The 25,938-nt window shown below is 44.9% G+C and overlaps 1 long non-coding RNA gene across 2 annotated transcripts; it reads left to right on the top strand.

Moving 5' to 3' along the window:
* The first annotated feature begins 12,339 nt into the window (after positions 1 to 12,339).
* Positions 12,340 to 24,535, top strand: LOC116508472. Of its 2 annotated transcripts, none has more exons than XR_004255343.1 (3): positions 12,340 to 12,944; positions 22,802 to 22,904; positions 24,237 to 24,535. It is a non-coding gene; the product is annotated as an uncharacterized LOC116508472 (long non-coding RNA). The 2 variants fall into 2 exon arrangements; XR_004255342.1 differs by having other exon boundaries at positions 12,340 to 12,988.
* The last annotated feature ends 1,403 nt before the right edge of the window (positions 24,536 to 25,938 follow it).

Here is a 25,938-nt window from a genome sequence, read left to right as displayed (position 1 = left end):
AATCTTATTGGGGGTTTTGATTGGTTGTTTTTTGTTGTAAACCGCCAGAGACTGTTGACATGGAGGGTTCTAGAAATTTGATTAAACGTATAAATAAAGAAAAAAACTTTCTGCTGGATGCCTTCGGACTTGTATGACCTTAACAATTGGTAACCACATCGCCTTTTTTAACCTATCCATGTCTTCTTTTTATGACAGGTCTCATTAAATTGAGAGTATGAGTTCTATACAGGGTACATTTCAATGTTTATTATCTGTAAGATGTTCCCGAAGCTTTCCTGGGTGACAGGTAGAAGAGAAATCCTTTAAATAATAAATAATAATCTCAGGGATGTATTGAAATGCCATAGTCTGAGACATTTCTGCTCAATTTTACAATATTCAAACCAGACCACTGTTTCTAAAGTCTGGTGGCATACAAATTCCATAAATAAAATTAAAAATAAGTACTAAGTCCTCATCCTGAAACAACAGGCCTGCTCTGAACAGAGATGTTGAGTCCATGCAGGCATATGGAAAAACATCTGCGTTCACCAAAAATTAATCGCTTACGATTTTCTGAGAAAGGAGCTGGAGAAGGGGAGTATGACCAACCAGGTTTAATGAGATAGTTGCAAAAAATTAATAAAGGCAAGAATAAGAAGGCACATAACAGAGATGGATTTAACAATTGCATTATACTTTCTTCTTTCTGAAACCAAGAAAATTGCCTGGACTCTTAACTTGGGTAAATATTTTTGCACAGTTTCTACTTGGAAAAACTCACTCCCATGGTCACAGCCAGAAAGGAATGTTGCAGATACCCGAGGACTGTGAAGGCCAGGGAGCCAATGAACTTGTGCTACTGATAATTGGTGCTACATTGGCTAAATTTGCCTGGCAGCAGAAGGGAGGGGTAAAAGTGAGAATGTTGTGCCTCCCAGAACCTATCCCACAAGACCCCAGTTGACCATAATTAACAGAATAACAAAGTTGGAAGGAGGGTGAAATCCTCTGAAGTCTGCTACCGGTTCGGTGAGTCTGCTACCAAGCTTGCGCTTCGCGTGTGCATGCTCACCTGAGGCGTGTCCATGCAGCGCTAAAAAAGGAACATGTTGAAGCCTTCCGAGTCTGCAAAGGTAAGTAGAACAGCGGGGTGGGAAATCTGCTGTGCCACACGATTTAGATTAGCTGGAAAGCAGGAAATCCGACCGTTGTAGTATAAATCGTGCATTGCAGCTGATTGTCGCACAGCTGATCGTTGGAAATACTGGCTCGCCTGAACTGGTAGCATTTTTTTTACTATTTGTTCAGGTGATCCGGTCCGAACCAGTAGCATTTCACCCCTGGTTGGAAGGGACCTTGGAGGTCTTCTAGTCCAATACCTGCTCAAACAGGAAACCCTATTATCATTCCAGACAGGTGAATCTAATGATATCATCAGCTGTGCCCCATCTGAGGACATCATCAAAAAGTTCTCAGAAGGTTGGAAGGCTGAACTGTAGAGTGTTCTTTCCCTTCATACTTTCCCTTCAGGTCTCTGAATCTGCTTCTTGATGAGATCCCACACTGGAGCAGCCGTAGGCCATGCACCTTATATCTTCTGCCACCATTATGTACCTCCATTCTGGCCCATCCAGAAGTCTGGGCTCCATTTCCCCTTTTCTACTGTTGCTTTCTTTCCCTGTGGGCAGTCGAAGGTGGGTGGTGTGAAAAAATTGGCTGATGCACATTGTTTGGCAGAGGAAACCTGCCAACTTCAAGTGTTTTTAGTCATTGCAGTCAACAATTTCCTTAAGCAGAGTTTCTGAACATAATTTATAGTTATGGGGCCTTCCATATCCCCTTCTCTCTCTCTCTCTCTCTCTCTCTCTCTCTATCTCTCTCTCTCTATCTATCTATCTCTGTGTGTCTCCGTCTTTCTCTGTCTGTCTGTCTGTCTCTCTCTCTCTCTCTCTCTTTCTGTCTCTCTCTGTCTCTGTCTCTCTCTTTCTCTCTCTGTCTCTGTCTCTGTCTCTTTCTGTCTCTCTCTCTGTGTGTCTGTCTCTATCTCTCTGTCTGTCTGTCTCTCTCTCTGTCTCTGTCTCTCTCTCTGTGTGTCTCTGTCTCTCTGTGTGTCTCTCTGTCTCTCTCTCTGTGTCTCTGTCTCTCTCTGTGTGCCTCTGTCTCTCTCTGTCTCTGTCTCTCTCTCTGTGTGTCTCTGTCTCTCTGTGTGTCTCTCTGTCTCTCTCTCTGTGTCTCTGTCTCTCTTTGTCTGTCTGTCTCTCTGTCCCTCTCTCTCTATCTGTCTCTGTCAGTCTCTGTCTCTCTGTCTCTTTCTCTCTCTGTGTGTGTCTCTCTCTGTCTCTGTCTCTGCCTCCCTCTGTCTGTCCCTCTGTCTCTCTCTGTCTGTCTGTCTCTCTGTCTGTCTCTCTGTCTCTCTGTCTCTCTCTCTCTCTCTCTCTGTCTCTCTCTCTCACTGTCTCTCTGCCTACAAGCTGACAATGGCGCAAGAAGAATATTCTGTCACGTCTCTTTCTCCACCACCTTCTCCTCCCTCTCCCTTTCACTTCTAAGGCAGAATCACAGTGGGATTAAGAACAGTCGGTTGATTGCTATATCCCAAAGTCTGACTCAACAGGAAGCGTACCTCATTAAAATGGTGGGCACATTTGAATCGGAAATTAGCGACCAGCTGGGAGATCCACAAACAGATCATTGAAACACTCAACCTCTTGTTGGGCTGACTCAGTGGAGAGGCTACAAAGAGAACGGGTGACTGCTTGGATGCTGCAGAATTGGGGAAGAAAAAGATACTTGGCTGCTAAAAGATCAAAGCTATGCCTGGAGAGATGTTAGACTCACTTTTGAACCAAGTCTGACTTCAGTCCTTTTTCAAAATTGTAGGAAATTAGCCTCCACCCCTCTCCTAGGAAATGAGATATTTTATGAAATATTAAAAGGGCAGAATATTTCTCCTAAAAGGGAGGCAGAAACTCAGCCCCCCCCACCTTTGTCAGGAGGCCATTAAGGCCTGAGTCAGTCTATTCTACATAACAAAGATCCACCTCCTTCAAGCAGAGCCAGAATAGGAATCCCAAAGCCCTTTCATTACATCATCATTCAACAACCGCTCAACTAAGCTTGGGACTCAAAAGACAGGCAGCCTACAAATTTAGCTAATACCCCCGCCCCCTGGGAGTCTGACTACCAATCAGAATACATTTCTTACACAGGAACAGGAAGCTCCAAGGCGGGGCCCAAGAGAGGGTATAAAACTCAGGCTCTCTCAGCATCTCTTCCCTTTTTCTTCAAGCGATGTGATCCCCCTCTCCCCACCCCCGCCAGGACCTCAAACCATGTGGTCCTGTCCACCATCAATCAACCTTCTTTCCGAGCAAATGAATCCAGTGTCTTTTTCACCATTTGGAATTGAACCCAGATGGACACAACGAAGCAAAATCTTTTGTTTTTAAATGCCTGTTCTACACAAAGCCCGACCAGCCATGCAAAAAAATAATAATAATCAAGAAATAAATACAATAACACAAAACAGCTCCGTGCAACTTTCCACCTACCCATAGTGACAGCACTGTTTAATCTCCTATTAATACAGGTAATTAACTCTCAAAGTGTTACATCTCTCCTGGCAGATTTCACATGAGTTCTGCTAGTGCATGTTGAAGAATTGCTTAGAAGTCCTCACCTCATATTTTGTCACCCTCTGAATAGCAGTCAGATTTGCAGGGTTGTGAGACCAGTTTAGTCCTTTTTTGAGACATGCACTACAGTTTGGCAATGTGACCGGCCACTTGAACAATTTTAATTTTTTATTTATTTATTTTCAAAACAAACATACAACTCCTCCTTCTTTACATATTGTAGAAAGTGTATCAGCTGGTTACAAAAGGCTTTTGTGCATCTCTTCCACCGTCATCAAATATAATTCATATTAATTCAAATATCTTAACTCAAATATTTTCTATATTAGCATCATCATACCTCCACTTTTATTTGACTATAGTTATTTAAACATCCTTCATCCTTAAATATACCAAGATTTAATACATAACCACATGCTGGCATTTCATTTACTTATTTGTAAAATCCTCCATTAACATTAAATCCTCATATCCTGTTTTAGCTAAACATCCATAATATTTAATACCAAAATGTTCTAATCTTCCATGTATATAATTTATTATCATTATCCTTTCTTTATTTAACTATATCCTATATCATAACATTTCCCCCCTATTAGTTAAAACTTAACTGTATCTAGTTTTGTTTTATTATTATTATTATACAATTGTATCACAGCGGTCAGTTGTTTCGCCGGATTTGGCATTGGTTACTAGTCGGGCCCCACCCAGGGGCCTAGGACGTTGTAACATATTTTCGTAATATTCGTGCAGATCCAAGCAGTGCGGCTTTTTGCATTTGACTGAGGGTGATTTTGTCAATTTTTAACTGTTTTAAATGTAATTCCAGTGCTTTTGGAATAGCACCCAGTGTGCCAATTACCACTGGAATTACCACTGCTGGTTTGTGCCATAGTCATTGAATTTCAATTTTTAAGTCCTGGTATTTTGCGATTTTTTCATGTTCCTTCTCAGCGACCTTGCTATCACCTGGTATTGCGATGTCTATGATTGTGACCTTATTTTTCTCAACCAGTGTGATGTCTGGTGTATTATGCGCCAGTATTTTGTCCATTTGTATACGGAAATCCCACAAGATCTTGACCATCTGATTTTCGGTGATTTTTTCAGACTGATGTTCCCACCAGTTTGTTGCTGTTTTAATATTATAATTTTTGCACAAATTCCAATGGATCATTTGTGCTACTGAATTGTTGTTGTTATTATTATTATTATTATTATTAATAATAATAATAATAATAATCTTTATATATAGTCCAAAAATATTTCTAACCTTCCCTTCTCATATCCAATTATCCAATTATTACTTATCATAACAGCTCAACATTGTATACATTACTATTATTACTTGAACAATTTGCTTTAGCTAACATTGGAGTCCTTGATCGAGTTCAAACACAGTATCCTATTCCATTGCAGTCTATTTCCCTGGGTTTTGATTTAGCGTGTTGTGTGGATGTCTTTGTTTGAGACAACTTGAGAATCCAGGGCCCACAGGTGAATTGAGCACTGGGGGAGCAGCCCCATCGTTCTTTCCAAATTTTGCTGCCAAATTGTAATTTCTGGTGTGATAGAAACTATTCGGTCCGTGGGAGACAAATTGTATTAACTTCCGGTGGAACTAAGTAGCTTATTTGCTCAGGTGGCTCTCTGAATTCTGCAAAGTTGGCATCGGTTTCATCTCAAAGCCATTAGACCTGATACTTTGAATTGCAAAGCAGTTATTGAAATTACTACCGTCCTACTTTGACATTGCATCACTTCGGGTGTTGTGGGCAGTGGGGGAGGATGGCTTGATCCAACTGCTTAACATTGCTTTAGAGCAGTGGTCTCCAACCTTGGCAACTTTAAGACTTGTGGATTTCAACTCCCAGAGTTCCTCAGCCAGCTTTGCTGGCTGAGGAACTCTGGGAGTTGAAGTCCACAGGTCTTAAAGTTGCCAAGGTTGGAGACCACTGGCTTAGAGAATACAGCAATGGTGGATTCCTACCGGTTCGGACTGGTGCAGCCAAACTGGTAGTGGTTTGGCGGCCTGGGTTGCTGGAACCAGCAGTGACACAGGCCTGCCATGTCCCCAAATCAGATCTTCGGGTAGCACTTGTTTTTCAGTTCTGCGCATGTGCAGAACAATTTTAATTGCTATAGAAGGAAAGCCTCCCCAGACTAGGCTTGGCTGTGGGCCTCCTCAGTAAAAAATATCCTGATCCATTCTTCCTCAGTTTAGGCAGTGAGCAAAATTCCCATAGCAATCTTTGAAAGGAATATTTATTTAGTAGAACAGAAGCTGGAAGGGATCTTAGAGGTCTTTTAGTCTAGCCCCCTGCTCAAGCCGGAGAGCCTATACTATTTCAGATAAGTGGCTGACCAGTCTCTTCTTCAAACCTCCAGTGATGGAGTGCCCACGATTTCTGAAGGCAAGCTGTTCCACTGGTTAATTGTCCTCACTATTAGGAAATTTCTCCTTAATTCCAGGTTGCTTCTCTCTTTGATTAGTTTCTGACCATTGTTTCTTGTCCTGGCCTCTCGTGCTTTGGAGAATAAATTGACCTCCCTCTTCTTTCTGGCAGCCCCTCAAATATTGGAATACTGTTATCATGTCACCCCTAATTCTTCTTTTCTCTGGACTAGCCAAACCCAAATCCGGCAGCCATTCTTCATATGTTTTGGTCTCCAGGCGTTTAATCATCTTAGCTTGTCTTCTCTGAACTTTTCCAAAATCTCGACATCTTTTTTGTAGTATGGTGAGCAAAATTAGTTGCAGTTGTTAGGAATATAATCTAACGGTTGGGTTGGCAATATATAAATCATGTAACAATGCTATACCTGTTTCTTTAAATCATACTGTAAAATGTGATTGGTTGCTATTTTCCTCAATCGGCCATAAGAGGGAGCCAGAATGACTGTTAGCTCTCTGTTTCGTTAGATGCTGGGCTGATCTGATCTGAGTGCTGTGAGATATTGTAAGTTTTGCAACTGCTAGCAAACTTTGAGTTCCCATCTGATTGTATGATACTGGACTATGTTATTTGGATTATCCCTTAACTGAAAGACATTGATGACTGACTGACTTATCCGTGTATGACTTGGACTGTTTGATGGACTCTGATACTTCTATTTCCACGAAAGTAAAAGCCTATTTAAACTGCAGTGTCTCTGTATGCTGGTTTGTGTGTTCTCCAACACAACTCTCACAATGCTTTGCTGAACGTACTTGCTCTCCCAACGGGGAGCTTACCTAACAGCAGTATTCCAGGTGTTATCTTACTAGGGCTTTATATAGCGGAACTAATACTTCATGTGATCTTAATTGTTTGCCTCTGTTTATACAACCCAGGATTGTATTAGCTTTTTTGGCTGCTGCTGCACATTGCTGGCTCATATTCAAATGATCACCTAGGATCATGATGGTGAACCTATGGCATGCATGCCTCAGGTGGCACGTGGAGCCAGTTGTCCGGGCATGCGAGGCGTTGCCCTGTCAGCTGGCCAGTGGGAATCTGCGCATTGGCCAGCTGACTTTGGCCTTCTTTTGAGGCCATTTTTCACCCTCCGGGGGCTTCAGGAGCTTCCCTGCAGCCTCCGGATACCGAAAAAATGGCCCTACAGCCGTTTCCGTAAACTGGAAATTCAGGAACATATTTCCAGTTTGTTCATATGGCCGGTTTTAGCCCTCAGGAGCCTCCGGAGGGCAAAACACAATCCTATGGACAAACTAGACTTCCAGTTTGCCCGTAGGGCCAGTTTTTTGTGCTCCGGAGGCTTCAGGGAAGCTCCTGAAGCCTCTGGAGGACCTCCGGAGGGGGGCGGGGGGAAGGCTGTTTTCACCCTCCCCAGGCTCCTATAAAGCCTCTGAAGCCTAGGGAGGGCAAAAAAAGCACACAAAAAGGGGGGGGGGTGCTGGTTGTGTATGTATGCACACTGGGGTTGTGTGCATAGCATTATGGATGTGGCACGCCTGCACATGACCCACCTCTGCGCCCCCCGCTTTTGGCACGCGAGCCACAAAAGGCTCGCCATCACTGATCTAGGACTCCAAAGTCCCTCTTACAGTTATTGTTTTTGAGCCAGGTCTCAATTTGGCTCTATTTGTACCCTGCTACCTATTTTCTACGAAAATTTTTATGGTTATCTGTTAAAAACTATCTCCTTGGCCAATTCTTCTGCAGCTTGTGGTGCGTGGCACTCAAATTGGGCTGCTGTCTACAACCTCTTTTGGTCTTAGAAGTAAAAGAGAGCAAAGGCTTGTTTTGTATTTCCATTGTTTACAATGGTGTTTCTTTTATGTTATCTTATTTTTCATTTCAGACACATTCCTCTGTTCCATGTCTCTTAATCCCAATTCATTAAAATATTAATAGATCAACCATCTCCAAGAAGATAAGTTAAATAAGTGATATAATTATTTCATAGTTTTAAACACTGAGCCAATTATCCTTTAAAAATTCATGGTTTTGCACTAATACTATAATGCAATTCATTAAGGAAGTCTTTACAAAAGAAATATAAGAGTGAAATATATATTGCATATACAGTTGTATATACTAAACAATGTAAACTTAAAAAAAAACAAATTAGAAACAAACAAAAATTGGAAAAATACTGTCTAGGACTGACATGATAGCAATGTTCCAATATCTAAGGGGCTGCCATAAGGAAGACGGGGTCAACCTATTCTCCAAGTCAGGATAAAAAGCAATGGATGGAAACTAAGGAGAGAAGCAACCAAGGAGAAATTTCCTGACAGTTAGAACAATTGATCAGTAGAATGATTTGCCTCCAGATGTTGTGAATGCTCCAACATTGGAAGTTTTAAAGAAGAGATTGGACAGCCTTTGTCTGAAGTGGTGTAGTAAGCAGGAGGTTGGATTAAAAGACTTCCAAGGTCCCTTCCAACTCTGTCATTTTGTCTGTCTGTTCTGTACAATATTTAAGTCTCAAACAATTAGAAATGTATTGATTGATCCATGTCTAATCTCAGTCAGGATTGCACAAGCACTAAATGTTTGGCAGACTGAGGCAAATTAATCTCCTAATCCTTCCAAAGGCTAATCATCTCCCTTTAACCTTGACTAATCAATTTTCTAACTAGGTTAAGGGTAAAATCTCTGCAATGCAGATTAAATGCAAATAAGCCTTTTGGAATGGTGGGTAAAAAGTTAATGAAGCTTTTAAAAATGTCAAGAAAACTTAAAGAGAAATGAAGAAGACAGGAAAAAAATCTAGGAAATCTACAAGGTTGGTATTAAATTTAGTTTTCTTGTGGTTCGGGATGTTATGCAAACTCTGACTGTTTAGCTAATTCATGCTTCAACAAATTATACAAATGCTGAAAATGGATTAATTCAGTAATTAGGCTGATTATGTTCTGTCAATGTATTCATGCATTTTTTCTAAGTGCAAGAAATGCAAGTTTGAACTGAAACACAAAACCCTCATAATTTATTCATAGAATATGCCTCCAGCAGTCTATTAATTATCTAAATATGATCAATTTAAATTCTGATCTAAAATATTAACAGCATTTCGTATGCCTGGGAATATCATCAGCTCAGTTGTAGTATGAAAGCCAAGTCCTGAAAGCTATGATCAATTAGAAAGATCTGGAAAGCTTACCTATAGACCATTTTTAGAAAAATTGAGAGAATTCTTCCTTTCTTGTGAATTTCAGTTGCTCTGCTTGATTCAATTCAGGGAATGTCCTCTGGACCATTTTCCCTCAGAATCACAGACCAACGTAATTAGCCTAATTCCATGTTTTGTATTTATTCTTTTTGTCTTTCAGTTTATCAGAGAGAGCTTGGTGCAACCATGCTAGTTTCTTCTTGGATTTCTTGTCTTTCTTTTTCAATGGTATTGTGTTGGACTGGGCTTTTATAATAATATTTTTCAGAGTTTCTCATGCTTCTTGAGGTATTCCCATCAGAAATAAGACGGCGAGCAGCAGCACAAGGATGAAGAGGAATATGATAAAATGCCTCAGACATGTCCAAGGAAATCCTCCACATGTCACGGGGTAGCATCCTTGCAAGTGATTGTTGGTTTGGACTCCAGTATTTTGGAAAGGACATGCGGGTATCTCCCCGCGAAAACTGAGAAAAGTCCACCACCAGTCTGCATTTTGAATGATCTTGAGAATTCTTGTTAACCAGAAAACACTTACCAGTATACCTATTAGGTATACGAGTGGGCAAGTGGATCCGGAAGACATCTTTTCTGGGATCTTTATCTCCTTCTTGGAATCTGGTTTCTTTTGAGTCTCTGGGTCCTTCTTCCGGGGTTTTTGTGGCTTGACTAGAGGTGGTACTGGAACGCCCTCGTTTATCAGCCAATCCCGTGAAGAGAACTGTTCTGTTTGTGTTGGCACTTTCTTCTTTATTTTCCCAATAGGAACAGTAATTTGCTCTCCATTTTTCTCCCATACATGATGAGTGGAGGTATTGCTTTTTGTTCCATTTTGTATAATGTCCAAGTCCTTTAGTGCTTTCCCTTTTTCTTGAGGAGGTGGAGCAGGATAAATTTTTGTTGTAATATTTTTCTTCGTTATCACCTCCGGGGGTAGCACGTACGAGGAGTTGACTCCTAAATGAAGGATTGTCTTTACCATTTGTTGGCCTTTTGGTCCCAAACAGGCCAGGAAATTGTGCCATTCGTCGGTAATCATGTTTAATCTGAATGCCACTTCTGTTTTGTCCCAATCGGTAATTCTTCCAGTATTGCAACTGGGGAATTCTACATGAATTACTGGCGTAATGGAAAGTCCGACAACACTTGTCCAGTCTTCTTCTTTTGGAAAACAATTTTTCTTTCTCCAATCTGATTGTAGACATGAAGTTCGAAACTGGGTTTTCTTTAGTTCTAAACCATGTAGGATATAAGGGTCTATCAGGAACCTTTTGTTTTCTGGAAACATTGGTGCAATTTGTTGACGGCTCAGCAATTCTGGAGCTGACATTGTTGGCCTTGTTGCCCAATGATAAATTCTTTGAAGGATCCTGAGTGCTCCCTCGTCTCTGTAGTCGGCTTCCTTGTCGGCGTAATACAGACTGTTCCCAAGAATAAGGGTGAGTATCATAAAACGTAAATTCATGACTATTTTCTCTGTGGTACAAAACACCTTCCTTATAGAGCAATTGCAGAAATTTTGAGACTTTGTCCTTATGTAATTTATGGTATTCTGGGTATTTTTGCGTAATGCCATCGGTTAATGGTTTATATTTAACCCTATATGGCCAGAATCAAGCAGGGTAAATAATTGACCACCGACGGTCAGGAATTTCTTTTAAAGCCCCTTCTGCAATATGTGTAAGTTTATGATCTGGTAATGCCCATTCAGGGTTATAAGGGGCTTCATGATTCTGATATAACCCTGCCAAGCTCCCCAATCTATGTTTACTTTTGGGGAGGAGGAGGACTCTTGGATTTAGATCTTCCCCGTCTTGGTGAGGATCTTGGTGATTCCTCTTGTGTAGAATAAACTTTCTTTTTATAATAATATCCTGATCCTCATTTAGCAGATCTTCGAGCCTGTCCAGGCCCAGGACTTGCTCTGGCTCGATTAATGGCTCTAACAGGAGTAAACACCTCTTCAATGACAGGGACATTTGGACCTCTATATTTTGCAGGTGTCCCTAACCAAGCCCTCAATTTAACTATGTATTATAACACAGGGGCTTCACCCCAGGTAATCACCTGAGTATGAAACCACAATTCTCTATACCAATCCCCAATAAGTCTGTCCAAAGAATCAGCCACGTGTCTGAATTGGAAAGCAGGTAATAGCATTTCAGGAGCCGCAAATGTAGCTACTTGAGTGTCATCTCCAAAGAAATGCCTGAATTCTCGGTTTACATAATTATAAGATGCATCAAATATTTCATAATCAGGTCTTCCTGCTGTCAATGCATCAATTTGTAACCAATTGTTCCAAACATCATAACGTGGCCAATCTCTTGCAACAGGTTCGACAGACGGTGGTCTTGTCAATGGGGGTATAGGAGCTGCTCCAGGTTGTGCTCCTAATGAGGGAAGCATAGCCCTCGGAGGGGTTGGTGCACGGGAAATTGCAGTATTAAAAGCAAAGGCCACATCATGCATATCCTGTGTGGCCTGGTCTGCAATTCCAAAAAGAGGTGTTATTGTTAACAATAATTTATAAAGCTCAGTAGCTCTTCTAAGATGAAATTCAGGGTAAGTAGATTCATCTGCTACTACCATTCGATCATGGAGGGCATCCCATGTATATTGGAGGACCTCCACCAAAGGTGGAAAGAAATCATGAGGCAACTGAGACACTGTTTGTAAAGCTAAATCATGTCTAATTTTATTCATTTGTACGAGCAGAGCAGAGGTGGGTTCCTACCAGTTCGCACCTATTCGGTAGAACCGGTTCGTCAAATCTACCGAACCGGTTAGAAGAGGTTCCACCAGTGGACCCGAAAAGCAGGCCACACCTACAGAAGAGGTTCCAAATTTTTGGAAACCCACCACTGGTCCTTGGATATGATTATTCTACACTATCATGCTCATATTTATAAAACTCAGTGCCTCTGTGAAAGGTAAGGATGACTACTGCGTTTGTGGTGCAATCAGAACATTGCGTGTGTTGAAGTTGTTTTAACGCAAACCAAAGATGCCTTTTAAAAAACAAGTTTACATCATATTCTTATGCATGCCAGTGCTGTGTGTGAGGTAAATTTATTTATTTATTTATTTATTTATTTATTTATTTATTTATTTATTTATTTATTTATTTATTTATTTATTTATTTATTTATTTATTTATTTATTGCCCTTTTCAGTGTCGGCAGAAGAAGGGACTTTTACCAGAAGTCCCCATTCATTCTCAAACTGCTTTGGAGGGACTGAGAAACAGAAAAGGCAGGGGCCTGAAATTCCTTCTGTATTTTGTTTTAGAAGAACTGTGTGAATGGAAATGCCTTCAGGATATTTTGTAAAGACGGGTTCAGCAGGGGTCAAAATCTGCAAGATGACAGCACCTTTGGACTTTGATCACGAAGCCTCGCCTGCCATGTTGCAGATTTGCAAATGACACTCCTGTTTGCAAATAAAAAATTATCTAAGCCGATGGTTCTCAAACATTTTGCTCTCAGAACCTCTTCCATCTTTAAAAATGATGGAGGACCCAAAAAGCTTTGGTTTATGTGGTTTATATCTATTGGTAAGTATTGTATTAGAAATTAAACCCGAGAAATATTAAAATGTTTATTTCTTGGACTTTGCAGATCTCCTGAAAGGATCTCAGGGGGCACTCAGGTATTCCCAGACCACACTCTGGAACGCCTCGAGCAATTTCAACCAAACTTGGTACACAAATGACTTACTCTCCGGGGAAAAAAAATATTGTGGGGGTAAGACATCCCTAAAACCCCTCGGAGGGTGTGTTCTGTTAAGATACAACCTGTTGTGCCTTAAAATGGCTTCTACGGTACTTTTGTAAAATGGCTTCTACTGTACAGCACAGTGGAGTTGCCATGGTAACAGCTTACAAAGGTGATGATGATTTTGAATATATGTTTCAGAGCTGAGAACTTACAGAGGACAGTTTGAAGCATCTTGCTTTACAAATTCTCCATCCCACTTTCAAACTAATTGCTGTAGCATCTATTCCTGCTGCTGTTGGTTTCTACACAAACTTGGCGAAAAAGCACCGGGAAGCCTCCAAACGGACCGCAAAAATCTTTGGAAACAGCCCCTGGGAGAGCCTAAGAGCTGCGGAACCCAAAGGACCCGAAGAAATCCGGAGGCTTAACATTCTCTCCACAGCGGCAGCCCGAGTTGTCCAGCTGCGTGAGGACGGCGGCGACGGCGGTGCGCGGCGGTGATAGCGGCGCGCGGACGTTCGGCGTCTCCCCTACCACCTTACCATCTTGGATTCCTGGAAGCCCCTGGTGCTGCCTGGTGAGCCCCCTGGCCATTTCTCTGCTGGCCCCTGGTCCTATTAGTCGCCCCTGAGCAGCGAAACAGCAGCTGCTGGAGTTGGAAGGAAAGCGTGGAGGAAAGCGTGGAGGGAAAGATGGCGGCGCCAAACAGCTGACTCACAGTATTACATCCTTACATCCTCCTTTCTGGCCAGCCTGTTGACTTCGCTGGAGCTGAGTGACTGTGACTGTGACTGTGAGCCCTGGTGACTAGTGAGCTGAGAGGGGTTAATTTTTTAATTTAGTTGTTCATCTTAAAGAAGGGGGCTGTCGGAGGCTGCATTGAAACTGCGGACTGAATGGTTGTACTTGCTACCGTCCTAGACGCCCCCCCCCCCTCGGATCTATCTTTGCTCACTTTACCATCTGTTACCTACCCTATTATTTATTATCTGCTGCCTTTTCCTGCGGCCCCTAGGAAAGACCTGGCCGTCCTAGGCTAAGCTCCCTGCTTACTTAACCATTAGGAGGAGCAGGATTGTGGCTTAGCTGGCAGGGAGCGATAGAGGATGGTGGCTGCAGTGACGAGGATTGAGCCCCGAAAACACCAGCACTCTTCCCTCCATCTACGAGAGTGGCACAAGTCAGCCTCGAACTCTGATCCCCTACATTGGGGCCCTTATCTATCTTTAGGAAAGAGACCTTTGAACACACAGCCCGCTAACCTTCACCAGCGGGGTAAGACTACATGGTTGCCTCTTACGAACTTTGGAGCTTCACATTCAATCTTGCTTGTATACAGCCACCTTATACATTATGCACTTTTGACTTGGTGGCCAAGGACATCTTCCCAGGACATAAGAAGGGAGAGGAGCAGATCACCGCTTCCTCCACTGTTTCCATATTACGATATATTATAACTGCGCAATTTTTAAAATAGTATGTTGAGTGTATGGGAGTTGGCTGGAATTGAATGAATGGCCCACTTTTAGTAATTGTTACTTTTGTATTTTTCATATGTTTTAAATTTTACGTGGGAATTGTTAGAGTGGATAAATGAGAATGTTTGACTCGGAGGACCTGCTGGGGAAGGCGGGGGGTACCGGGGTGGTTGGGGGGACCATGGCTACAGGAGTGGGTCGGAGCATAGCGGTCATGATAGGGAGAGGCAGATATGGTGGGGACTTTAGGGCTGGCCATTACCGGGGAAGGAGGGTTCGCTACATCACAGAGATCCCTCCTTCCGGCCCTATGAGTCCCACTCCAAGACCAGATGGCGCGAGCAGTCAGGACCCTGGTCTCAGGCTGTTGTCGCTAAATGCCAGGTCTGTTGTTCACAAAGCTCCCCTCGTCCGGGACTTAATTGTTGACGAGAGGGCAGACCTGGCATGTATTACTGAAACCTGGCTGGGCACAGAAGGAGGAGTCCCCCTTGTAGAGATGTGCCCAGAGGGATTTCAGGTGCTTCATCAGCCGAGAGCCCAGGGAAGGGGTGGCGGTGTGGCTATTGTAATCCGGGAGTCTCTGTTACCTCGTAGGGTCCCTGCTCCGGAGCTTGTCGGGTGTGAGTCCCTGCTGATAAAGTTGGACCTCAAGGGTCAAGTGGGTTTGCTGCTAACGTACCTGCCTCCCAACTGCGTTGCAGCATCCCTCCCCTCGCTCCTCGAGTCAGTAGCCGAGCTGGCAGTTGAGTTCCCCAGGCTTATAGTTCTGGGGGACTTCAATTTGCCATCGCTCAGTGAACGCTCTGATGGGGCGCAGGAGTTCATGGCTTCCATGACAGCCATGGGCTTGACCCAGGTAATTCGGGGCCCAACCCATGCAGCGGGTCACATGCTCGACCTCGTATTCCTCTCGGAGCAGTGGATGTGTGATCTTGGTCTGAGGGGTAATGAGATCATACCCCTGTCGTGGTCAGACCACTGCCTACTGAGGCTTGACTTCCGGAGGCCAAACCCCCACCGTAGGGAGGAGGAACGGACCAGGTGGTTCCGCCCCAGGCGACTTATGGACCCGTTGAGGTTCCAGACGGAGCTTGGGGTCATTCCTGATACTCTCGCCCACAGTTCGGCGGAGACTCTGGCTGCCGCCTGGTATTCGGCGGCGTCGGAGTCTCTTGATCGGATTGCGCCACTACGGCCCCTCCGGGTCAGTGGATCCCGGAGGCCTCCTTGGTTTACCGAGGAGCTCCGGGAGAAGAAACGCCGGAGGAGATGCCTAGAGCACCTGTGGAGGTCCGATAAGTCCGAGGCGAACCGAGCACTTTTAACTACCTGCACCAAGGACTATGTTCGAGCATTAAGAACTGCTAAAAGATCATACATCTCTGCCTTGGTTGCGTCCGCCGAGTCACGCCCAGCCGCCCTGTTTAGGATAACCCGCTCCCTCCTTAATAGGAGGGATGCGGGAGACCCCTTGCAGGGTAGGGCTGAGGACTATGCTCAATTCCTGGCGGACAAAGTAGCTCGGTTTCGGTCGGACTTGGACTCCACCGCAGTAGATCCAGCCGAGACACAGGAGGACCACTTGGCAGACCATCTCTGGGTTGAGTTCCAGGATGTTGCCTCTGGGGATGTGGACAAGGCCATTCGAGCTGTAAGTGCCTCCACTTGTATTCTGGACCCGTGTCCCTCCTGGCTGGTTGCCAACAGCAGGGAGGTGACACATGGCTGGATCCAGGCGGTTGTGACCGCCTCCCTTCGGGAGGGGCACTTCCCCGCCGTACTTAAAACGGCGGTGGTGAGACCCCTCCTGAAGAAACCATCCTTGGATCCAGCCATTTTAAACAACTTCCGTCCTGTCTCCAACCTCCCCTTTATCGGGAAGGTTGTTGAGAAGGTGGTGGCCTTCCAGCTTCAACGGGCCTTGGAGGAAGCTAGTTATCTTGACCCCTTCCAGTCCGGCTTCAGACCTGGTTACAGCACAGAAACCGCTTTGGTCGCATTGACCGATGATCTCTGGAGGGCCAGAGATGGAGGCTATGCGTCCATCCTGGTTCTCCTTGACCTCTCAGCGGCTTTCGATACCATCGACCATGGTATCCTTCTGCGACGACTGCGGGAGGTGGGAGTGGGAGGCACTGTTTTACGGTGGTTCTCCTCCTACCTCTCGGACAGGTCGCAGTCGGTGTTGGTCGGGGGGCAGAGATCGTCCCTGAGGCCCCTAACATGTGGGGTGCCGCAGGGCTCGGTCTTATCCCCCCTACTATTTAACATATACATGAAACCGCTGGGCGAGATCATTCGGAGGCACGGGATAAAATACCACCAATACGCGGACGATACGCAGCTGTATCTGTCCGCCCCGTGCCAACTCAATGAAGCGGTGGACGTGATGAACCAGGGTCTAGAGGCCGTTAAGAACTGGATGAGCGCTAACAAACTGGTACTCAACCCGGACAAGACCGAGTGGCTGTTGTGCTTCCCTCCCAATAATTTGGCCAATGTACCAACGCTTAGGCTGGGGGGGTCAAATTTTATACCCCTCAGATAGGGTCCGCAACTTAGGAGTCCTCCTGGACCCACAGCTGACTTTTGACCACCAGCTGTCAGCTGTGACCAGGGGGGCATTCGCCCAGGTTCGCCTGGTCCGCCAGTTGCGGCCCTACCTAGACCGGGAGGCTCTCACAACAGTCACTCGAGCCCTTGTGATCTCTAGGCTGGAATACTGCAATGGGCTCTACATGGGGTTGCCCTTGAAGTGCATCCGGCGGCTACAGCTAGTCCAGAATGCAGCCGCGCGAGTGATAGTGGGCGCACCGCGGTTCGCCCACGTTACACCCATCCTCCGCGAGCTGCACTGGCTACCTGTTGGTCTCCGGGTGCGCTTCAGGGTACTGATGACCACCTTTAAAGCACTCCATGGTAGTGGATCTGGGTACTTGAGAGACCGCCTTCTGCCGATTACCTCCCTAAATCGACCAATTAGATCGCACAGACTGGGCCTCCTCCGAATCCCATCTGCCAGTCAATGCCGACTGGCGACCACACGGAGGAGAGCCTTTTCTGTGGCAGCTCCGACCCTGTGGAACGACCTCCCCGTTGAGATCCGTACCCTCACCACCATCCAGACCTTCCGCGCAGCCCTCAAGATCTGGCTCTCCCAGCAGGCCTGGGGATAGGTTCCTAATTTACCCGCCCGAGTGTTTGATTGCTGAACAAAAGTTGTGTTTTTACTATTTTTTCTTTGTTCACATTCTGTTTTGTTTTTTTTTGACGCTGCACCCCCTTCCCTTGTGGTTGTAAGCCGCCCTGAGTCCCCTCAGGGAAAAGGGCGGCCTATAAATCCCAATAAAACTCTAAAAAAAAAACTCTAAAACTCTTAGCCCTATTTCAGCAAATGTACAAAATCCACCTGACTGATGCTTTGACCTCTTTTCTTGAGTAGTCCTTTAAGTTACCAGAGTCTTCAAGGAACAGAATGCATTAGAAAGTCTTCCTGCAAATTGTAATAACCATCAAGTCTTCTCCAGATGGAGCTAGACTGTCTCACACTAACGTTATAATGTCAATTTTATAGTCACAGGAAATTGTAGAAAAAAGACAATTAGAAAAGACTTTTTTCTGTATTAAGCTGGCTGGAAAATGTAGGATTCTTAAATGATTCCATACCCAGATGCAAGGTATTCAATTTCTCATTAATTGTTCATATTTGCACATGCAAATGTACATATGCCTTCTTTTGGATTCTTCTTGAAAGACCGTATAGTCAATATTTCTGTATTTGCATCTCTGTGCAAATTTGCACATGGACCTTTTATACAAACCTTTCCCCTACTGTCCACCCGTGAAGTAGGGGGATATGAAAGAAACTTCCTTTCTGAAGGCTGCTTTTCAGGTGCTCTTCAAATTACACAACCACAATTCGGCCCAAAATTTCTATTGCTAAGTGAGACTGTTGTTAAATGAGTTTTTGCCCCATTTTACAACCTTTCCTGCCACGGTTGTTAAGCGAATCACTGCAGATGTTAACCTAGTAACTTGGTTGTTAGGGGAATCTGGCTTCCTCGTTGACTTTGCTTGTCAGAAGGTTGCAAAATGAGATCATGTGACCTTGGGACACAGCAACGGTCATAAATATGAGTCAGTTGCCAAAGGTCTGGATTTTGATCACGTGACCATGGGGATGCTGCAACATTTAGAAGTGTGAAAAATGGTCATGTCACTTTTTTCCAGTGGGAAAGGAGGAAGGAGTATTGTTTTTACAGAAATTGTAGAACGGGTGTCACACTCGCAATGACACATTGTCGTCATGTGACGTATATCAACTTTCCCCCCTTTGCTAAACTGGGGGTGGGCGTGGCCAGAACATGACACATCACCCTCTCTCCCTTTCCCTTTCTCTCCCTCCCCATCTCTTCCTCTCCCCGCTCTCTCCCTCTCCCTCCCTCTTTCCACCCCCAATCTCTCCCTTTCCGTCTCCCTCTCCCTCCCTCCCCCTCTCCCCCACTCTCTCCCTCTCCCCCACTCCCTCTTTCCTTCTCTCCCTTTCCCTCCCTCCCTCTCTCTTCTCCTTCTCTCCCCCCTCTCCCTCTCTCTTTCCATCCCCAATCTCTCCCTCTCCCCCACTCCCTCCCTCTCTCCTTCTCCCTTTCCCTTTCTCTCCCTCCCTCCCTCCCCCTCTCTTACTCTCCCCCTCCCTCCTTCTTTCCATCCCCAATCTCTCACTCTCCCTTTCCCTCCCTCCCACCCCCTCTCTCCCACTCCCTCCCTCTCTCCTTCTCCCTTTCCCTTTCTCTCCCTCCCTCCCCCTCTCTTCCTCTCCCCCTCCCTCCCTTTCTCTCCCTCCCCCTCTCTTCCTCTCCCTTTCCCTCCCTCTTTCCATCCCCAATCTCTCCCTTTCCCTCCCTCCCCCTCTCCCCCACTCTCTCCCTCTCCCCCACTCCCTCTCTCCTTCTCCCCTTCTCCCTTTCCCTACCTCCTTCCCTCCCTCTCCCTCCTTCTCTTCCTCCCTCCCTCTCTCCTTCTGTGTGTAACTGGATAAACTGAAGTTTTTACTGTTGCTATCACTATTTAAGGTGCAAGAAACAAATGCCGGCACCGTACTAGATCAGATGTGCTGCAGCAAAGTGGGACATGTTATAGCCGTGTTTCCCAACCGTGGCCATTTGAAAGTGTGTGGACTTCAACTCCCAGAATTCGGAATTCTGGGAGTTGAACTCCACACATCTTTAAGTGGCCAAGGTTGGGGAACACTGAAGTAAGCTTCGTGGTGACACCGCCCTGTAAGCTCCTTCTTTACACCCCAGTGTCATGTGATGCAGCATCAGCAGGGCCTCCATAGTGGCATCACTGCGCAAGCTCAAACACTGCAAAAGCACATTTTGTTCCTTTCTTACTGGCCAAAAAACAGACCTGGCAGCTGAGCAGGCTTGTTTTCTATTGGCAATTGCAAATTATTGGCTGAAAACAGACTGGCTGCAGCCCGCTACTGGTAGCTGCTTCTTTTGCCAGCAAAGAATAATTAAATCATCCTTTTTATAGCTTTTGACACCTTAAGCTTCTTTTTCTGGGAATCATGTTAGGTCAATTGCCTTCTATTACTGCAGACATTCCTATCAGAAGATGCCGGGCGAAATGGAGTGATTGCATCCAAGGGAGGAGCGGATTACCATCAAATCCCACAAGCATACATTGGATTAATATTGTGCTTATTTCCGCAATCACTTTTCCCAATGCCATACTCTACAAGTAGCCCTCGACTTACAACAGATCATTTAGTGACCCGTTCAAAGTTACAACAGCACTGAAAAAAAAGTGACTTATGACCACGTTTCCCACTTATGACTGTTGCAGTATCCCCATGGTCACATGATCCAAATTTAGATGCTTGGAAACTGACTTGTATTTATGACGGTTGCAGTGTCCCAGGCTCATGTGGCCCCCTTTGGTGATCTTCTGATCAGCAAAGTCAATGGGGGAGGCGGAAAGATTCACTTAACCATGTTAGTAAATTAACAATTGCAGTGATTCACTTAAGGATTGTGGCAGGAAAGATTGTAAAATGGGGCTGTCAGAGTGTGCACAGCGGGACTACTATTTTGAGACAACCCAGGAGCAAAATACAATACACGGAGGTTTGATCTTTCAAACAGTGGTTTATACACAGGACTTATATATACATATACGCACCTGTCAGGCAAATACTAGGCAATCAATCAATCTTCAACTCTACACGGAGAACTACAATGGAGATAGAACACGAGGAGAGAGAGAGAGTCACCCTCACATGGCCTCCCTTATATATACAGCTTCTTAAAGTGGCAGTAACCCTGCTGACTCATCCTCATGTCATCATCTAGGTTTACAGGCTTACAGCAGCTGGTCAGCTATTAAATCCTCATTACTCTGACAGGGGCAAAACCCGCTTAACAACTGGCTTAGGAGCAGAAATGTAGGGCTCAACTGTGTTTGTAAGTCGAGGACTACCTATAATTCTTATTAATCTTAACTAAAGATGAAGGAATACTGGAGCTCACAACATGAATACATCAGTGGTGGGTTCTGGATCCCGTTGCAACTCTGTACATGAATGTGCGCAGCGTGCACACACATGCATACTTACCGCCTGTAATACTCCGTGATGCCTCCGTGACGCCTCCAGCTGCTCGTCAGAGCGTTGGGCAGGCGCTGTGTGCTCTGTGCGCCTGTGCGGAAGCCCCGAAAACTTCAAATACCTGTAAGGCGTGCGGGCGGGTGGGCCCTCTGGAGCACCATACTGGAACGGTACCTGGTTCTCCCGACAGGCACTGGTACATCTATACCGGTCGTAATACACCACTGTAATACATGTGTGCATTCTAACTGATTCATAATTCCTATAAATCTCCAAGAGTTTGTTGATGGAAGGATCAGTTGGCTGGGGAATTCTGCAAGTTGAAGCCCACCAAAGTTGAGAAAAAAAGAAATCTTTCAAACAAGGATGATACATTTGGCTGAGTGGATAGCGGTGTTGTTTTGCTTCACCATCCCTATCAGGAACACCCAGCCCAGTTGAAGCTGCAGCTTGCGCACATGTGGCATTGAAGGAAGAGACGGCCCTGTCCTTTGCTTCACCTTCATGCCAACCCACACAGCTTCCAGGATGAATTAAGAGCTTCCGATGCAATGGCACCAGTCACAGGCTGCGGTTGGATTGCGGGAAAGCCTCTGGCTGCACAGAGCCATGAAGCACCATCAGTGCTGAAAGGATGATGGATAGCTTAGAGGAAAAGTAGGAAGATTATTCCCCCCCCCTTTAGAAAAAGAGTTGACTCAGCTCAGCCTTGGCAAAAGAGTGGAGGTGGGTATTTCTTTTCTCAGTGTTCCTTCCCACCACTCAACATGGGGGGGGGGGGCGGGGAAACACCCTTGCCTGGTGTACAGCAAAAACAGGTGGGGAATTGTGCGTGTGTTTTGTAGGAATAGCACACGGACTTAACAAAATTAATTGTCTGTCATCAGTTAAAGGAGATTTCCCTCAAAAGAAACCTGAGCCCGTAAAAATACCTTTTTTTTTTAGTTTTGGGAAAACATGGGAGGCAATCTACTTTTTTAAAAATCCAATAAAATAAACAACAATGGAGAGAAATGGACTACCATACAAGTCTTTCCTTCCAGGATAGGAAAGATGTTAAACCATTTCAGTGTGGGTTCCCTAACTAGACTCCACTGAGATTTTCTACTGCTCACAAAGGACAGGACAGGACCCAATAGAATAGAATGGCAATAGAATAGAATAGAATAGAATAGAATAGAATAGAATAGAATAGCAGAGTTGGAAGGGACCTTGGAGGTCTTCTAGTCCAAACCCCTGCCTAGGCAGGAAACCCTATACCGTTTCAGACAAATGGTTATCCAACCACTTCCAGTGCTGGAGCATTCACAACTTTTAGAGGCAAGTTGTTCCACTGGTTAATTGTTCTAACTGTTAGGAAATTTCTCCTCAGTTCTAAGTTGCTTCTCTCCTTGATTAGTTTCCACCCATTGCTTCTTTTGCTACCTTCTGGTACTTTGGAGTGTACCTTGACTCTCTCTTCTTTGGCTGCCCCTGAGATATTGGAACACTGCTATCATGTCTCCCCTAGTCCTTCTTTTCATTAAAGTAGACATACCCAGTTCCTGCAACTGTTCTTCATATGTTTTAGCCTCCAGTCCCCTAATCATCTTTGTTGCTCTTCTCTGCACTCTTTCCAGAGTCTCTACATCTTTTCTACATTGTGGTAACCAAAACTGAATGCAGTATTCCAAGTGTGGCCTTACCAAGGCATTATAAAGTGGTATTAACACTTTACATGATCTTGATTCTATCCCTCTGTTTATGCAGCCTAGAACTGTGTTGGCTTTTTTGGCAGCTGCAGGACATGGCTGGCTCATAGTTTGAAAAGAAGAGAATAAATCTGCACAGTAGGAGAGATCCCTTGGCCAAGGTAGGCACCCTTTTGTACCACCAAACCTACTTGGGTTTCTGCCAACATGTGATGGGTATTTTGATCAAAGGTCTACCATTCCCCCCCCTCTGTTTCTCTAAAATCAACTGTTTCTCAAACTTTGTAACTGGGAGATCTATGGCAGTGATGGCTAACCTTTTGTCCCCCCCCACCGTGCCAAAATCAGGTGTGCATGCGTGATAGCATGTGGACTTGTGCCCATACCCACAATGCAATGCACCCTTCAGCCTTGGGCATGTTCACACAACCCTCCATGTTCCCCCCATGCATGCATTCCCCCCCAGTGCCCCGTTTTGGGCCTAGCAGGCCACCTTGAAGCTTCCTGAAACCAAAAATGGGGTGCGGGGGGAGGTGCTGCCACCCCTGTGCTCCCCCATCACCACATGCATGCACGACCCCCTGCCCCCCCCACATGCACATGCTACCCCACCCAACCCACGCATGCACGTGCGTCACCCTCATGCTCAGCAGAGACCCAAAAATCAGCTGGCCAGCGGGAGGCATGCATACATGCGTGGTGGAAGTGAGCTGGACGACGGTTCGCATGCCAGGAGAAAGGGCTCCTCGTGCCACCTGTGACATGCGTGCCATAGTTTCGCCATCACAGATCTATGGATTTCAACTCCTAAATTTCCCTAGCCAGTCAGCTAGCTGACGAATTTGGGATTTGAAGTCCCCCAACTTCAAGTTGCCAAGGTTGAGAAAAACTGCTCTAAACATTTCTTCCCCAGGGTGGACGTGGTCATGGTGGGCGTTGCCTAGTCAGCCTCCTGCACCAGGGCAGGAGGGGGGGCATTTCCGCCTTGCCCAGGCTCCAGAGACTTTCCTCGAGCCTCTGGGAGGGTGAAAACTGCCTCCCCCCCGCCCAGAGGTGGGTTCCTACTGGTTAGGACCGGTTCAGCCGAGTAGGTAGTAACTTGGCCTGCCACACCCCGAACCGGTTCTATCGGAAGAAGCATTTCTTTTTACTACTGTGCATGCATGCATAGCACGCATCAAGCGCGCATGCATGAGAAGTGCATCCCTGAGCGAACCAGCAGTAGCAGAAGCTGGAACCCATCCCTGCTCTCCACACAGGCCCTGCACTTACCTCGCATCCAAAACAGACCGCGTGGAGGCTCCTGGGAGGGGCGGGGTAAGGTGGGAGGGGCCACCCAGAGGTGGGATTTGGAGGTTCTCCGAACGTTTCTTCCCCAGGAGATATTGTCCTGGATCTCAAATGACCTGACTGCAGCATTCTCTGATGCTTTCTCCACAGGAATTAAACTGACCATACCTGCTGCTTCTTAATTCCTGCTTCTCCTTTCCTAGGACCTTCTGCTCCTATTCAGTGTCGCAAACCAGCGTCTGCATTTTTCTGGAGGGACAATGATGATGAGGAAGCCATGAGGTGGCTCTTTCCAAGAACCCCATGGCCTGTTGAAGGAACTTATTTATTTATTTATTTAAAACATGTACATAGCTGCCCATCTTTCTCATTTGCTGGATATGTGCTGCTCAAATGGCTGATGCTCAGCTTGTTCCATGCTGCATCTGCTACAACCTAGAATTAAGGAGAAATTTCCTGACAGTGAGAACAATTAATCAGCGGAACAGCTTGCCTACAGAAGTTGTGGGTGCTCCATCAACGGAGATTTTAAAGAAGAAATTGGACAGCCATTTGTCCAGAATCAGAGTCTCTTGCCTGGTCAGGAGGTTAGACTAGAAGATCTCCAGGGTCCCCTCCAACTCTGTTATTCTGCATTCTGTTCAGAAGTAACTTTCGTTTAGCATATTGTATAACAGTTTTGATAAGATTTTTAAAATGTAAGATTCCCCAATGAAATGGTAGTTTCCTCTTGTTCGTAAATTACCTTTTATTTCATTTTCATTTTCATTTTATACAATCACTTATATACTGTGCATAAAAAAAAAGAAAAAAAGAAAAAAAAACCCAACATAACACTTCATTCCCCCATACACCCTCTCTTCTCCCCCTCCAACTTTCCTTTCACCCCTCCAGCATTCCCCTCTTCTACTTCCCTACCCCCTCAGACATCTCCCCCTCCCTCCATTTCACCCTCTTTACATTCCCTCTCACTCCCTCTTTACTTCTCCCTTCTCTTTCCCTCTTCTCCTCACTTTGGTGTATCCATACAATTCAATTTGTTTTTTACAATAAAAGTAGAAAAAGAAAAAAAGAAAAAAAAAAAGAAAAACGAGCCGCAGTACACAAGTGAATTCTTATTGTTCTAAGGATTGAAACTGTAATTCCACCCTCCCCCCTCCCCCCTATAATCCCCCCTCCCTAACCCCCTTACGGCTTCGCAGGTCCCATGCCCGGCATAATTCTTTAACAAGCATTTAAGTATAATAAGGCCAGCTAACTTTAAAATTGAAAAAAATAAGATAAAAGTAAAGCCAAAAAGAAAAAGGAAAGATAGTAGAAAATAAGAAATAAAAAAAAAAAAAAAAAAAAGCACCCACACTCACACACAAAAAGAAGAAAGAAACAAAAAGGGTCAATAAACCCACTACGTTAACACAGCTTCCCATTATCTGTAAATCTTAAACAATGTGACTCATTCCAAATTTCGATTATTTTGCTACTTGCAGGGTTTCAAACTGTATTAGAGCCAGGTAAGTTGATCAATTAGAATTCCCCAACTAAAAGTCTCCTTGCTTTGTCTATCTATTCAGACCTTTAATTTATCTCTTTTTTATCCAAATATCCAAACCTTTCTATAACACCATTAAACTCAAATACTTCTTTCATTTTTCATTTCCAACACCTCCCTTTCTATCCTTACCCACCTCGACATATAAATTTTTTACCTTCCACCCTGCCTTTATCCATATCCACATATATATTTTATCCACATTCATTGCTCCTCCCATGTTTACTCCACTTTCCTGAAGATTCTCCGACCAATCTTTCTTAACTTTATATTGATATAGCAACTCAAACAAACATCAGCTTGCGTTCTAGCCCCAGGTAATCTAATTAAACTTTCGCTGCCCTTCCCTCTCCCAC

Source organism: Thamnophis elegans, chromosome 4 (assembly GCF_009769535.1).
Source record: "Thamnophis elegans isolate rThaEle1 chromosome 4, rThaEle1.pri, whole genome shotgun sequence".
In the NCBI taxonomy this organism is placed as follows: Eukaryota; Metazoa; Chordata; class Lepidosauria; order Squamata; family Colubridae; genus Thamnophis; species Thamnophis elegans.
The sequence above is the reverse complement of the archived record's forward strand: the minus strand, read 5'-3'. Positions and strand labels throughout refer to the sequence as shown.